We start from the raw sequence: 13,518 nt of genomic DNA on the forward strand, positions 1-13,518 counted from the left end.
TACATTGAGAATGTGGGTTTCGCAGCAGGCGTGCCAGAGATAAATCCCTGCAGTCGCGCTGTTTTCTGTGTCCTCGGTGGCTCAGATGGATAGAGCGTCTGCCATGTAAGCAGGAGATCCCCGGTTCGAGTCCCGGTCGGGGCACACATTTTCATCTGTCCCCGTTGACGTATTTCAATTCCTATAAGCAGCTAAGGGTGTTAATTTCATTGTAATTTCATCTGAAAAGCTAGTGTACATTTCTTACGATCTCAATCATCACACTATCCGTGATCCTTCTCAATCAATCATTGCCTTTAGACCAGTGGATATATCACCAATCCTGTGAGATTGCATTGAGACAGAATGCTTTACAAATACTGGAGAAATATCTAGCGACGGCGGCGTGAGGGGGTTGCAGATACTGGTTTCATAACACGCTCTTTGGTGGAATCACTTTCAAAATCAGGTAATTTTATTACGAGGCTGAACCGTTAGCGACGTGTAACCGCACTGCTGGTGTGATAATACACACTCCGGCGAACACCATCTTGGTGTTTGTCTGGAAAAACCAATTCATTCAGAGGTAATGCCATACGTGGATTTATAAAGCCACTATAGCTTTTTGACATGGAAACTTGTGTGCACATGTAGAACCAAGACCGTTTGTGACAGTAACATATAGTAGTTGTTACGAGCGTTTTTTTTTTTAACATCTGGCGGTTTAACTATATATGACGGTAGTATCTGTTCCCGAAAGAACAGTTATCGTGGATGACCATGCAGCTTTGCTAGAAATGAAATGATAACTAAATGGACACCCTAGCTGCAAACAGGCGTTGATGTACTTCATTGGAGACATGTTGAAAATGTGTGCCCCGACCGGGACTCGAACCCGGGATCTCCTGCTTACATGGCAGACGCTCTATCCATCTGAGCCACCGCAGGCACAGAGGATAGTGCGTATGCAGGGACTTATCCCTTGCACGCTCCCCGTGCCATGTGTTTCTGTTCCGACATGTGCAAAGGAAATGAGTATGTCCAGTCATAAGGAAGGTATGGGATTGACGTCGAGTACTGTGATAGCAAAGGGGTTATGTCAAGTGATAAGAGTGCTACTAATATTTCTATTTCCAGAGCCACAGTTGTCAACAGGGTGTATTTCCAATACTCCACTCATTGTTGAATATCGTTCAACTGAGACCATGATTGTAACATTTAGTAATAACTACAAGGACAAAATATATAGGTGACCAATTTCTTAGGATGATGATTCTACTTGTGCGTGCTTGGCGCACAGTGGCGGTAACCTGTGATGGAATGATTCCCATTAACAGTAGGAGCTGTCTGAATGCAAAGATCTGTTGGAATGCAGGAATGTAACTGAGTTAACTGTGGCATCCTCTAGACGGCAGAATAGCGAACTAATACTTAGTATGTGTTGGGCAGCTTTCGCGACCACGTCGAAATTTGAGAAGATTGAATATGGAGGTGTGTTTACGCTGGACCATTATTCCCTCCCATGTAGATTGTTCGGTTTCGCGCCTTTATTTAGTTGAGGGAACATGGATTGTGGTGTGTGTATCTACCAGGTGAAAGACACTTTTGCTGTTTCTCTAGACATGAGAAACACGTTATTTGAGTTTGTAAATTATAGGGACGATTTGGAATTATTACATCACTGAAATCGGTATTAGCAAGTGGAAACATCAGTTTACTCTATTTTTCTTTTGTCGAGTTTTTTTCACATAACGGTCTTTGGAGATGGGATAAGTTTCTAGTTACTCTATGGTTTACAGCACTCTCCACGTAGCTAAAGTTTTGGGTTTCTAGAAAAATAATTCCGGTCTATATCTCGTAATTATTTTGTGCGAGCGATCGGTAAGATACTGCTGTATGCTTGATATCGACATGTACCGCGAAAATGGTGACATATTCTAGCAATCAGTGCGAAAATACATGTGTTCTTGTAATCCCCGAGTCTGATAAGCGAGCGAGCAAGGAAGCAAGTTTGGACCAGAAACAGTAATACATTTGTGCCATGGGGAAATGAGCCCGAATTTGTAGAACAGTTTTGGGAGTGACTTTGGTCTACTGAGGGCGCTCTGGTCGCGCGTTGGGAGTGGATAACCTGTGACCATCGGTTGCGGGAAAAATATATAGTGCTATGAGGAGTATATACAGTGCTGTCTGTCTTCACGGTATATGGACGAATGATGTAAAATGGGTGATTTTTGTTTGGCACAGTATACAAATTGGATGTTTACTACATCGACGCAGTACACAGTGCTATATTGCTGGCTGGAGATGGGTTTCACACTCTAATATTCAAGCTTCTGTCCTCAGTGGGAGAGCAGTGTAACTGAGTAAGAATCTTTTCGTATCTGACGATATGTAAAGGTACTTCGTAGAGTTTAACTGCCAGTGCAGTATGGCAACATTGCATGGGGGCTTAATTAAATGAAATGCAAATAATTTTAATTTTAAATTTTAGTAGCTGTCTGTCCGATTACGAAGTCTCGTAAACGGTTGGCCCTGACTGTTATTATTACGCTATCTGACTGCATAGAGCAACAACAAAGAATGAAATGGAAATTTTCATTAACACAATTAATTAATTAAGTCCCCAGCAACTATAAAACCTACGAAACCAAAGCACAAGTATAACTGTTCTGTGTGTGGAAGTATGACTCAACGTACGCATCTGGCACGGTTCTTCTTCAACAACACAAGAAATTTTAAATATCATTTATACTGAATTAATTAAAGAAAATAAAAATACCATAATTACTCAAGAAAACCAGAATTACACTCTAATCCAAGAACACAAGCCAGATGCTTGTTGACTGAACCTGTAATGACGCATTATTTAAAACATGGAAATAATGAAAAATAAATCAAGTTTCGTTACCTTCATATATTGACCAAAATCACTCTAATCATTACAATATATCTCCACACCGACTCGCTATTACCACATCTCAACAAGAACTTTTCAGTATCACATCTCAGCAAGCACTCCCTACTAGCACATCTGAACACGAACTGACTACTACGAGTCCTCGACAAGCACTCCCACTACGACATCTCAATAATCACTGCCAGTGGAGGCGGCGGAACAATGCTCTCTAGCGATCTCTGGCGCTGTGGCTCAGTGTAGCCACCTTTCATATGCCCTTCCTCCATGGGCTAGAATTTGATGGTATTTTTGCCAGCATTGGTGGTGAAAATACCACCAAATTCGTCAAAAAAATACAGACAAAAATAAAAGATAGTATTAATACGTAAATATCATATAACTAGATAAAATTTTGGCTTTGCACTGACCTTTCAATAACCTAATATATAAAATACAATAAGCAATACAAATTCTTTCATACATGTGACTTTACATAATAGTTTACACAAGTATTATGTGGTTAAACAGTTCAATCACTAGCGTCAGCAATGACGAATATGTGCAGGTAAGAGTCTCATAACTTTTCACAAACAGTAATACACAAAAAAGCAGTTTATACAAATATTCACATAAACGCTTTCCATAGCTCAAGAATAAGCAGTTGACAGTTCCAGCAGTAGCACCCAGCAATGGTCAACAGGTGCAAAAACCAACAAGTGACATTTTTTCAGTAGAAGCAGTTCCATTAGTGGCACCAGCAATGTTGAACAGGTGCAGATATCAACAGGTGACATCTTTTCAGTAGAAGCAGTCCATCAGTGGCACCCAGCAATGTTGAACAGGTGCTACAGCAACAAGTGACACCATTTCAGTAGAAGCAGTCCATCAGTGGCACCCAGCAATGTTGAGCAGGTGCAGACATCAACAGGTGACATCTTTTCAGTAGAAGCAGTCCATCAGTGGCACCCAGTAATGTTGAATAGGTGCAGACACCAACAAGTAACACCATTTCAGTATAAGCAGTTCCATTATTGGCACCAGCAATGTTGAACAGGTGCAGATATCAACAGGTGACATCTTAACAGTAGAAGCAGCCCATCAGTGGCACCAAGTAATGTTGAATAGGTGCAGACATCAACAAGTGACATCATTTCAGTAGAAGCAGTCCATCAGTGGTACCCAGCAATGTTGAGCAGGTACACACAGCAACAAGTCACATTTCTCAGCAGAAGCAGCTCCATAAAATTCAGTATCACTGATCACACTGTTCATCAGAGTTTATAAGCAGAAATTAAACATGTCCTAGTGGCACCAATCGTGTAGAAAAGGTACAAGTAACAGTCCATAATTTTTACAATCACTGATCACACAGTTCATCAGCAGAAATTAAACATGACTAAATGTCACACATCATGTTGAAAAGTGCAGCACCATCACTAATCAGACAGTTCAGGCATGAACAATAGTTTGAATACACATACAATGCTTTTACACTAAACATACAAATCATAAAAAACACACAAATGATATCAGATAATTGTCCTATTAACTATTACAATACACAAATACCAGTAAACCTATAACATTTATGGGTGTCAGTGCAAGCCACTACCAACAAATAAAATAATATTTAGGTGATAGGTGGTTAGGGTTAGGAAAGGAAAACACACAAAACACATCCACTCATCTTTCATCCACATTAAGTACTACTGTGCAATTGAATAGTGTTAACTGTGTAAATGTAACTCTGTCCAAGATTTGATGTTCATCATGTGTACCAAGTAGTAGTGGCAGCAATGTATAACAGTCAATAATAGTTAAGTCAACGTCATAGTCATCATGTCAAGACCAATGTTTGCCAAGCCAGATCAAAATGTACGATTGCTGAGCAACTGTCAGTGAGCCAAGATATGCACATGCTTCCTCTCTCAAAAAAAAAAAAAAAAAAAAATATACTGCTTAGTGATTTGACAAAGTGTGTGTGTAGACAATCTTCCTTCTACTTGAGTGTTCTAGTCTGCCATCTTTATCCTCCTTGTTCCATATAGACCAACAAAAAAAATATGCTCCTCACTTACTTCACCCCTTATCCACCAAAACTCCAATCAGCCGCACTGCTTGAAGGACGATACGCCCTACAGCTCAAACTCTTACTTGTATTCTGGGATATAAACCTCAGCACCAATATCATTTCACTTCCATAACAACTCTTTCCTCTAGTCAGTCTCCTCGAACCAGTACAGACAAAATCCTAGTGCAACTTCAATTCATCATCCCATACAATCCGAAGACACAGTGTCCACACACAACCTCTGTGTAATCCATCTGACCCAAATTTTCTACTCATTATAAATTATAAGATACATTTTGGTTCCTTGTCCATCATTAAATAAAAGAAATGCATACATGACCTCTAACAGACTTTAGTTCGAATAACTCTCAGTAATTAAGTACGATTACGGAGTGTGAATGATCATAATATTTCACAGTGTGTACACCACTTCAAGAATCATAGCAGAAGCAAACATGTGGAGTATTTTTTGTGTCAAGTGTCACTTCCTATTTCAATTGCTCACGAAGAATGCAGTGTAATAACTGTCAATGGTCTAAACCTAATGTTGGTGTGTCATGTCGTTACCTTCCTTCCTATTAGCATAAATTTATACGGCTTCCATAAAACCTCCAGCTCATGTGACTTCTATGCAGTTTCTTGTACCAATGTCGTTCGTAGAATTACTGCAGTTCATTTTCATATCTTAAAATATAAGGCACTAAGCGTAAGCAAAACATGCAATAGCGAGTAAATATACCAGTAGAGAACAGAATGTCAACAAGTGGATGCAGCACAATTCTTACAACGAGGCTCTGCCAAGCGAACAATCTATAATTAATACCACAGTGTAACCTAAACTCTATGTTCGTACACTGTACATCAGCATTGCTATATTCTAAATTGAAGAGTAGTTATGACAACAAAACAGAAATGTGTAAATATGCAATCCATACAAAAAGCAGCAAACATATATCTTACGTAATAAACAAGTCATTAGCATCATATCAGCATAAGCAAATAAATGTTCGTATGTAATCTTAATAAGTAAACATGAAGGCGCAAGCAGATAAATCACAAAATATAACTTACATACATAACCACAGTCAGCACAATTAATCAGTTGACAATTACAATTTAAATAAATAAGCACAGCAGGCACATAATTAAAAATATAACATCAGTGAAAAAGCATAGCAGCCAAGCGATGCATAATATACACAAGTAATAACACTGTTCATTAATCAATAATTGTCAAAATCAGTAAATGTACACAAGCACGTCGCTTCACAAGTAAATTCATAGAACGTGAAATTTGGCACAAAGTATGAATCACGTAATCGCAAGCAGCAAATTACATCTAAAGTACGTACCTAAGTGGAAATATGTTACCTGAAAAATAAACTCAATTAATAGTTACCCTTTTTAGTTTATTACTTTTTTTCTTCGAAATTACATTCTTCCTGAAATTTTCTCCATAGTAAGTCGTCTTAACGTCGGACATGCACAGAATTTACCTGAAGGTCTTAAATATTTTACACAACCGTATCCTGAAAAATACTGAACGTTAAAAACATAATTTATGAACTCACCATAGCTTTATACAGAATTTAGTCGGAGAAATTAGACTGTGTATTTGTTTGCGTCTGTCAGTGCATTCGCACTGAGCGCTCGATCAGCTGTAGACGCGTGACGTAGAAGGTGATTGTTTGTGATCAACGACTGCCTTGTGCGGCGCGCAGACTGACTGTTGCTTTGAGTATGTGCCGCCGCCAAAACACAGCGCGGTATCCTTGTACTCTCTTCGTGTTTACATGTAGCTGTTAGTTTCTCACAAGTATGTCATTCCACAAAATTGTTTCAAAATTATATCATTCCACAAAAATTTTAACGTTAGATATATGATGTATTCCCTTAGAGCGTCGAGATTTAAGAGTTTCTACTTCAACAGTGTTATCATGAATGATTTTGCGAACTCTATATGGACCGTTATAAAGCAGGAAAAATTTGCGACACAAGCCTTTCCCTTTGTGAGACAAACGATGAGACTTAATTAATACCTTCTGACCAACTGACAAAGTTTTTAAACGACCAGGACGCTTAGCTGATTTCTCTCTTCTAGCAGCCGCAGATGCAATATTTTGCAGAGCCAGGTTCACAACTTCAGAATGCCGCAGTTTCCGTGAAGGCGGAAAAGGGACGATTTCAGAAATGCGATTTGTTGGTACTTTATTTTTTAATATCAATAGAGGCGGTAAAGAAGTTGAGTCATTAGGAAGTTCATTCAGAATGTTTTGAAAAATATGAAGATACTGATCCCAAGTTCTGTGATTCTGATGACAATAAAGACGGCACAATTTATTGATTTCCTTCATCCATCTCTCTGAAGCGTTAGACTGAGGGTGAAAAAGTGAAATAAAAATTGGTTTAATCTTACGACGCCGTAGAGTACGAAGCCAAATTTTAGAGCGAAACTGTGATCCATTATCTGATATAACCTTATCAACATGAACAACTTCTTTAAGAAAATGTTTGATGAAAGCATTAGATACTGAACGAGCTGTTGCTTTGCGTAAAGGTGTAAAACACACATATTTTGATGTCAATTCCACTGCTACAAAAATGTACGCAAAACCATTAGTAGAACGAACCACTGGACCGAACAAATCGACTGCAGCCATGTCCTTTAATTTCGCTGGAATGATAGGAAACAACGGTGCTCTGTGAGAAACAGTTGGCGGCTTAGCCTTTTGACATAATTTGCATTTGGCAAGAACAGATCGAATACGTTTTTCCATATTACTGAAGTAACAATTTTCTCGTAATTTATGAAAGCATTTTCTGGGACCAAAGTGCGCATAACTGAATTGTGTGTACCAAATCAATTTATTGACCCACTCATCAGGAATACAAACTAACCAAACAGAGTTGTCGACCGATTTTCGTTTGAAAAGAATGTCATTGCGAACTAAATAATGCTGTCTAATCGCTACGCTTTCCTTTCTCCTCCACTTCTCCTTAATGTCCTTCCAGATTGGATCCTTATTTTGCTCCTTAGCGATGTCCTGGAGCGAAGACGAAATAAAGTTCTCAAATGCAACACCTTGAATGTACATCAAACAATAACGGTTTTCTTTGCAGTCCTCTTCAGCACTTTGTTTCAAACCCATAGGTGCACGTGATAAAGCATCAGCAACAATATTTGAAGATCCCTGTATGTAAACAATACTAAAATCAAATTCTTGTAGGTACAACGCCCATCGTGACAATCTGCCATGAGTTAATTTTGTCGACATAAGAAATTCCAAAGCTCGATGATCAGTGTAAACCTTAGTATGTCTACCGAACAAAAATGTGCGAAATTTTGTGAAAGCCCAAACAACAGCCAAAGCTTCAAGTTCCGTAATCGAATAATTCATTTCGGATTTAGAGAGAACACGACTTCCAAATGCAATAGTCTTCTGTACTACAACGCCGTTTTCTTCTACCTCTTGAAATAAATGTGCACCTAGGCCTTTGTATGAGGAGTCCGTCGCCAAACAAAAGTCTTTAGATAAATCCGGATGTGAAAGAAGTGGAGCAGCAACTAAAGCATCACGAAGTTGTTCAAATTTTGACTGAGCTTCCTCATCCCAACACCAATTAGAATTTTTTCCAGATAGTTCACATAAACGAGGTGTGGCCAAATTGTCCAATCTAACAAAGCGTCTAAGAAAATTACAGACACCAAGGAAACTACGAACATCACGTTTTGTGGTAGGAACAGCATAATTACGAATAGCGTCTAGTTTTTCTGGATCAGGAAGAATACCTTCTGTAGAAATAATGTGACCGAGAAATTTCACCTGAGAACGACCAAATTCTGATTTTTCCAAGTTCACTGTCATGCCAACTCGTGCAAAAATACGTAATAATGAATCCAAAATTTTGTTGTGCTCACTCCAAGAACGTTTGGCAATAAGAATGTCGTCAACATAAGAAGTAATACTGTCACGAAGATAAACAGGTAAAATTTCATTTACACTACGAATGAATGCTGCAGAAAATATAGTAAGTCCAAACGGTAATTTCCAAAGTCACTTTTGGGTAAAACAGTCAAATCCGGTTATTCTTTACCTACTGTCTAGATAGATAGATAGTAGAAGAGTTGTTTTTATAGATACAAAGAATAGTGGAAGAGTAGGCAGCGGTGCAGAAAACTAAAAGGGAAATAGCACCACTACAGCTCGGGGCCCTGTGATCGCTACTGCACACATTCACTTAGTGTAGTGAATCCCCTGACGACTTAATAGCTGCACATTAATTTCAGTTTGTGACTTAGTGGCAAATTTGGCGGAAGTGCGTACGTAAATTGATCTAACCATGAACATGGATGTATGTCATTCTTAGAATTACGAAAGATCTTAAATTTCCGAACAGTCAAAAAGTGTTTATAGTCAAAGTTTTCGCCTCGTGGCGACAAAGACCTACCGCGTCTATCCCAGTCCCAATGTCGATTATTGTCAAGTTCCCGCGTCTGGCGCTCTCTTGTTGCATCCCGTAAATGAAACAAATTATTTTCTTCAAACCCCTCTGCTAAACTAACACTTGTCAATTTATCTGAGATCTCCTCAACTCTTTCCGATAAGTCACTTAATTGTTCTTTCTGTTTATTTGCGTCTTCCGTAAATGTCGCGACTCGGGTTTCGGTGTTCTCACATTTAGTAGTTAACTGTTCACACTGTTGCGTTAAGTTATTTATTCTGTCATTTGGTACGGATTCCTCGATTCTTTCAATTATTTCTCCCTTATTGTGTGCACGTTGTAAATTTAACTCTGAAAATTCTTGCACTATCACGCGATCTTTTTCTTCCCGTTCTCTGTCCTGTTCCTCTTGTCTAATTTCTGTTGAAATTAAACTATTATTGTGAGCATTCAAAATCGGTTGTACTTCTTCTCTAATTTCTTTGTTTGATTCATCATTCGTATTTTTAAAACATGTCCCTATTCGTGAGCATAACCGTGTTGTCATTGTTCCCATATCAGTTTTTAATTCAGATCCCAAAGTTCCAATCTCGGTTTTGATTGTTCCTATTTGTGATCCCAGTGAGTCTAACCGTGTTTCCATTGTTCCCATTCCAGTTGTAATTGTTCCTATTTCTGTTTTTAATTCAGATCGAAACTGCTCCATTGTTCCCCTATTTGTTTTTAATTCAGATCCAAAATTTAATATTGCACTCATTAACTGCTCCATTTCTTCTGTCGTTAACCACGTAATCTGAGAATTTTTCGATTGTGAAAAATTTTGAACTGTTTCCGGACTATTTTCCCTGCTTATTAAATTGTTTTCAACTCCATTATTCATCAGCCTGTTCTCCTGTGTTGGCGAGTTCGCCATGTTAACAATTTCGTTATTCTGACTATTCATCATTTTTGCCGGTTTCATCGATCACGTAATCATTTACAAAACAAACAAAACTCGTCACTGTACGAAAATTACACACAATGACTCTTTATCTCCAACAATACCATTCACACGAAATGTTTCCCTCAAACACGTTTAATCGAACAATTGAAATAATTGCACTAAATTGTCAAACCCATAGACAAGACAACCAATATTAAATTTTGAAAAATACCATGAGAAGAATGCCAATTACCAAATCTACACATGCAATATAGACTACAATTACTAAATTACAAATTACTACAACAATACTACTGTCTACTATTTTTTACAATCAGAAGATTCCAAGGGACGATCCGAAGCAGTGGTCGCCACGTGCATGGGGGCTTAATAAAAATATGAATGCAAATAATTTTGATTTTTTGCTTTAGTAGCTGTCTGTTCGGTTACGAAGGTCTCGTAAACGGTTGGCCCTGACTAGTATTATTACGCTATCTGACTGCATAGAACAATAACAAAGAATGAAATGGAAATTTTCATTAACACAATTAATTAATTAAGTCCCCAGCAACTATAAAACCTACGAAACCAAAGCACAAGTATAACTGTTCTGTGTGTGGAAGTATGACTCAACGTACGCATCTGGCACGGTTCTTCTTCAACAACACAAGAAATTTTAAATATCATTTATACTGAATTAATTAAAGAAAATAAAAATACCATAATTACTCAAGAAAACCAGAATTACACTCTAATCCAAGAACACAAGCCAGATGCTTGTTGACTGAACCTGTAATGACGCATTATTTAAAAAATGGAAATAATGAAAAATAAATCAAGTTTCGTTACCTTCATATATTGACCAAAATCACTCTAATCATTACAATATATCTCCACACCGACTCGCTATTACCACATCTCAACAAGAACTTTTCAGTATCACATCTCAGCAAGCACTCCCTACTAGCACATCTGAACACGAACTAGCTACTACGAGTCCTCGACAAGCACTCCCACTACGACATCTCAATAATCACTGCCAGTGGAGGCGGCGGAACAATGCTCTCTAGCGATCTCTGGCGCTGTGGCTCAGTGTAGCCACCTTTCAACATGTGTAAAATAGTTTTTTTTCCCACTGAAAGTCTCGTCTGCAGAAAGAAAGAAAAGGCGGACGGTGTTTCCACACCAGCTACATCAGTAATTTGGAGGGTAATTTCGCTAAGAGCCAGTCATAATGCTCGATTCATTCACACAACATCGACTGTTAACTATTTCTGGGACACTGTACAATTTCCGAGAGGTCGACTCGGTTCTTATTTTACATAGCCATGTGACATCAGTAAAAGATAGAGAACCTTGTTAGATGCGCTTGCGATGGTTTGTAGCTACGTGCAGTGTTTCATCAGTATGCGTGTCACACATGCCGCGAGTAGTGGAATCTGTTCCTATTGCATGACCTGTGACGTCAGTATGTGCATCAAGCACATGTCGCGAGCGGTGGAACAGTTTTCTATAGCGCTTGCGAGGATGAGTCACTATGCAAATAGGTCTTCTCTGGACCGCAGGTAGAGAGAGGTATGACGTCGGAAGTGGTAAACACATTGGCGCGCAGTCCAGAGGATCACTTGGCACTTGTTTAGATAGGCATGTAACGTCAGTATAACAGTTGAAGAATGTTCACTTGCCGTCGGCAGCGGCGTGAGGGTGGTAGCATATGCTGTCTTGCGACTGGCAGTGGCTTATGGCCTTGGAGCATCTGCACTGTGCAAATAGGTCATCAATCCCATTCGGTCGGGTCAGTAATGCTAACTAGGTGATCACGTATTTCGAGAAAGATTTCTCAGGTGTTGCCGCCTCATGCTTGTGGGCACCTGTGCGTGGTTTGACAGCTGCCGGTGCATGTCAACTTCTGGGAGCGTGTGCAGTAGCGTCCTGTGTGGTCCAGTGCACATGGGGCAGTGGGTGGAGTCTGTGCACGTTGTTTGTGTGTCTGTTGCATTATTTTATGATCAGGTCTGTAGGTTGTGCTATGCATTATTTGCACAGTTTTTGAGCTGATTTTGTGTCTGCACATCAGTGTACTACATTATTTAGGAGGAGTATGTGTGTCTGTACTGAAATTATTTCGGTAATTTAGGAGTTGTTTGCGTGTCTGCAGAGCATTATTTAGGAGTAGTTTACAGTCGGTAGGCTGTGTGGGGTGACCCCAAGCATGTCAGAGCGTGTGATTTGTATCAGTGTGATAAATATACACTCCTGGAAATTAAAATAAGAACACCGTGAATTCATTGTCCCAGGAAGGGGAAACTTTATTGACACATTCCTGGGGACAGATACATCACATGATCACACTGACAGAACCACAGGCACATAGCCACAGGCAACAGAGCATGCACAATGTCGGCACTAGTACAGTGTATATCCACCTTTCGCAGCAATGCAGGCTGCTATTCTCCCATGGAGACGATCGTAGAGATTCTGGATGTAGTCCTGTGGAACGGCTTGCCATGCCATTTCCACCTGGCGCCTCAGTTGGACCAGCGTTCGTGCTGGACGTGCAGACCGCGTGAGACGACGCTTCATCCAGTCCCAAACATGCTCAATGGGGTACAGATCCGGAGATCTTGCTGGTCAGGGTAGTTGACTTACACCTTCTAGAGCACGTTGGGTGGCACGGGATACATGCGGACGTGCATTGTCCTGTTGGAACAGCAAGTTCCTTGCCGGTCTAGGAATGGTAGAACGATGGGTTCGATGACGGTTTGGATGTACCGTGCACTATTCAGTGTCCCCTCGACGATCACCAGTGGTGTACGGCCAGTGTAGGAGATCACTCCCCACACCATGATGCCGGGTGTTGGCCCTGTGTGCCTCGGTCGTATGCAGTCCTGATTGTGGCGCTCACCTGCACGGCGCCAAACACGCATACGACCATCATTGGCACCAAGGCAGAAGCGACTCTCATCGCTGAAGACGACACGTCTCCATTCGTCCCTCCATTCACGCCTGTCGCGACACCACTGGAGGCGGGCTGCACGATGTTGGGGCGTGAGCGGAAGACGGCCTAACGGTGTGCGGGACCGTAGCCCAGCTTCATGGAGACGGTTGCGAATGGTCCTCGCCGATACCCCAGGAGCAACAGTGTCCCTAATTTGCTGGGAAGTGGCGGTGCGGTCCCCTATGGCACTGTGTAGGATCCTACGG

At 40.2% G+C, this 13,518-nt stretch overlaps 1 non-coding gene across 1 annotated transcript; it reads right to left on the reverse strand.

The window, feature by feature from the left end:
* Positions 1–853: 853 nt before the first annotated feature.
* Positions 854–928, reverse strand: Trnat-ugu (transfer RNA threonine (anticodon UGU)). The gene has a single exon. It is a non-coding gene; the product is annotated as a tRNA-Thr (tRNA).
* Positions 929–13,518: the final 12,590 nt, after the last annotated feature.

Source organism: Schistocerca nitens, chromosome 7 (genome assembly GCF_023898315.1).
Source record: "Schistocerca nitens isolate TAMUIC-IGC-003100 chromosome 7, iqSchNite1.1, whole genome shotgun sequence".
Classification (NCBI taxonomy): Eukaryota; Metazoa; Arthropoda; class Insecta; order Orthoptera; family Acrididae; genus Schistocerca; species Schistocerca nitens.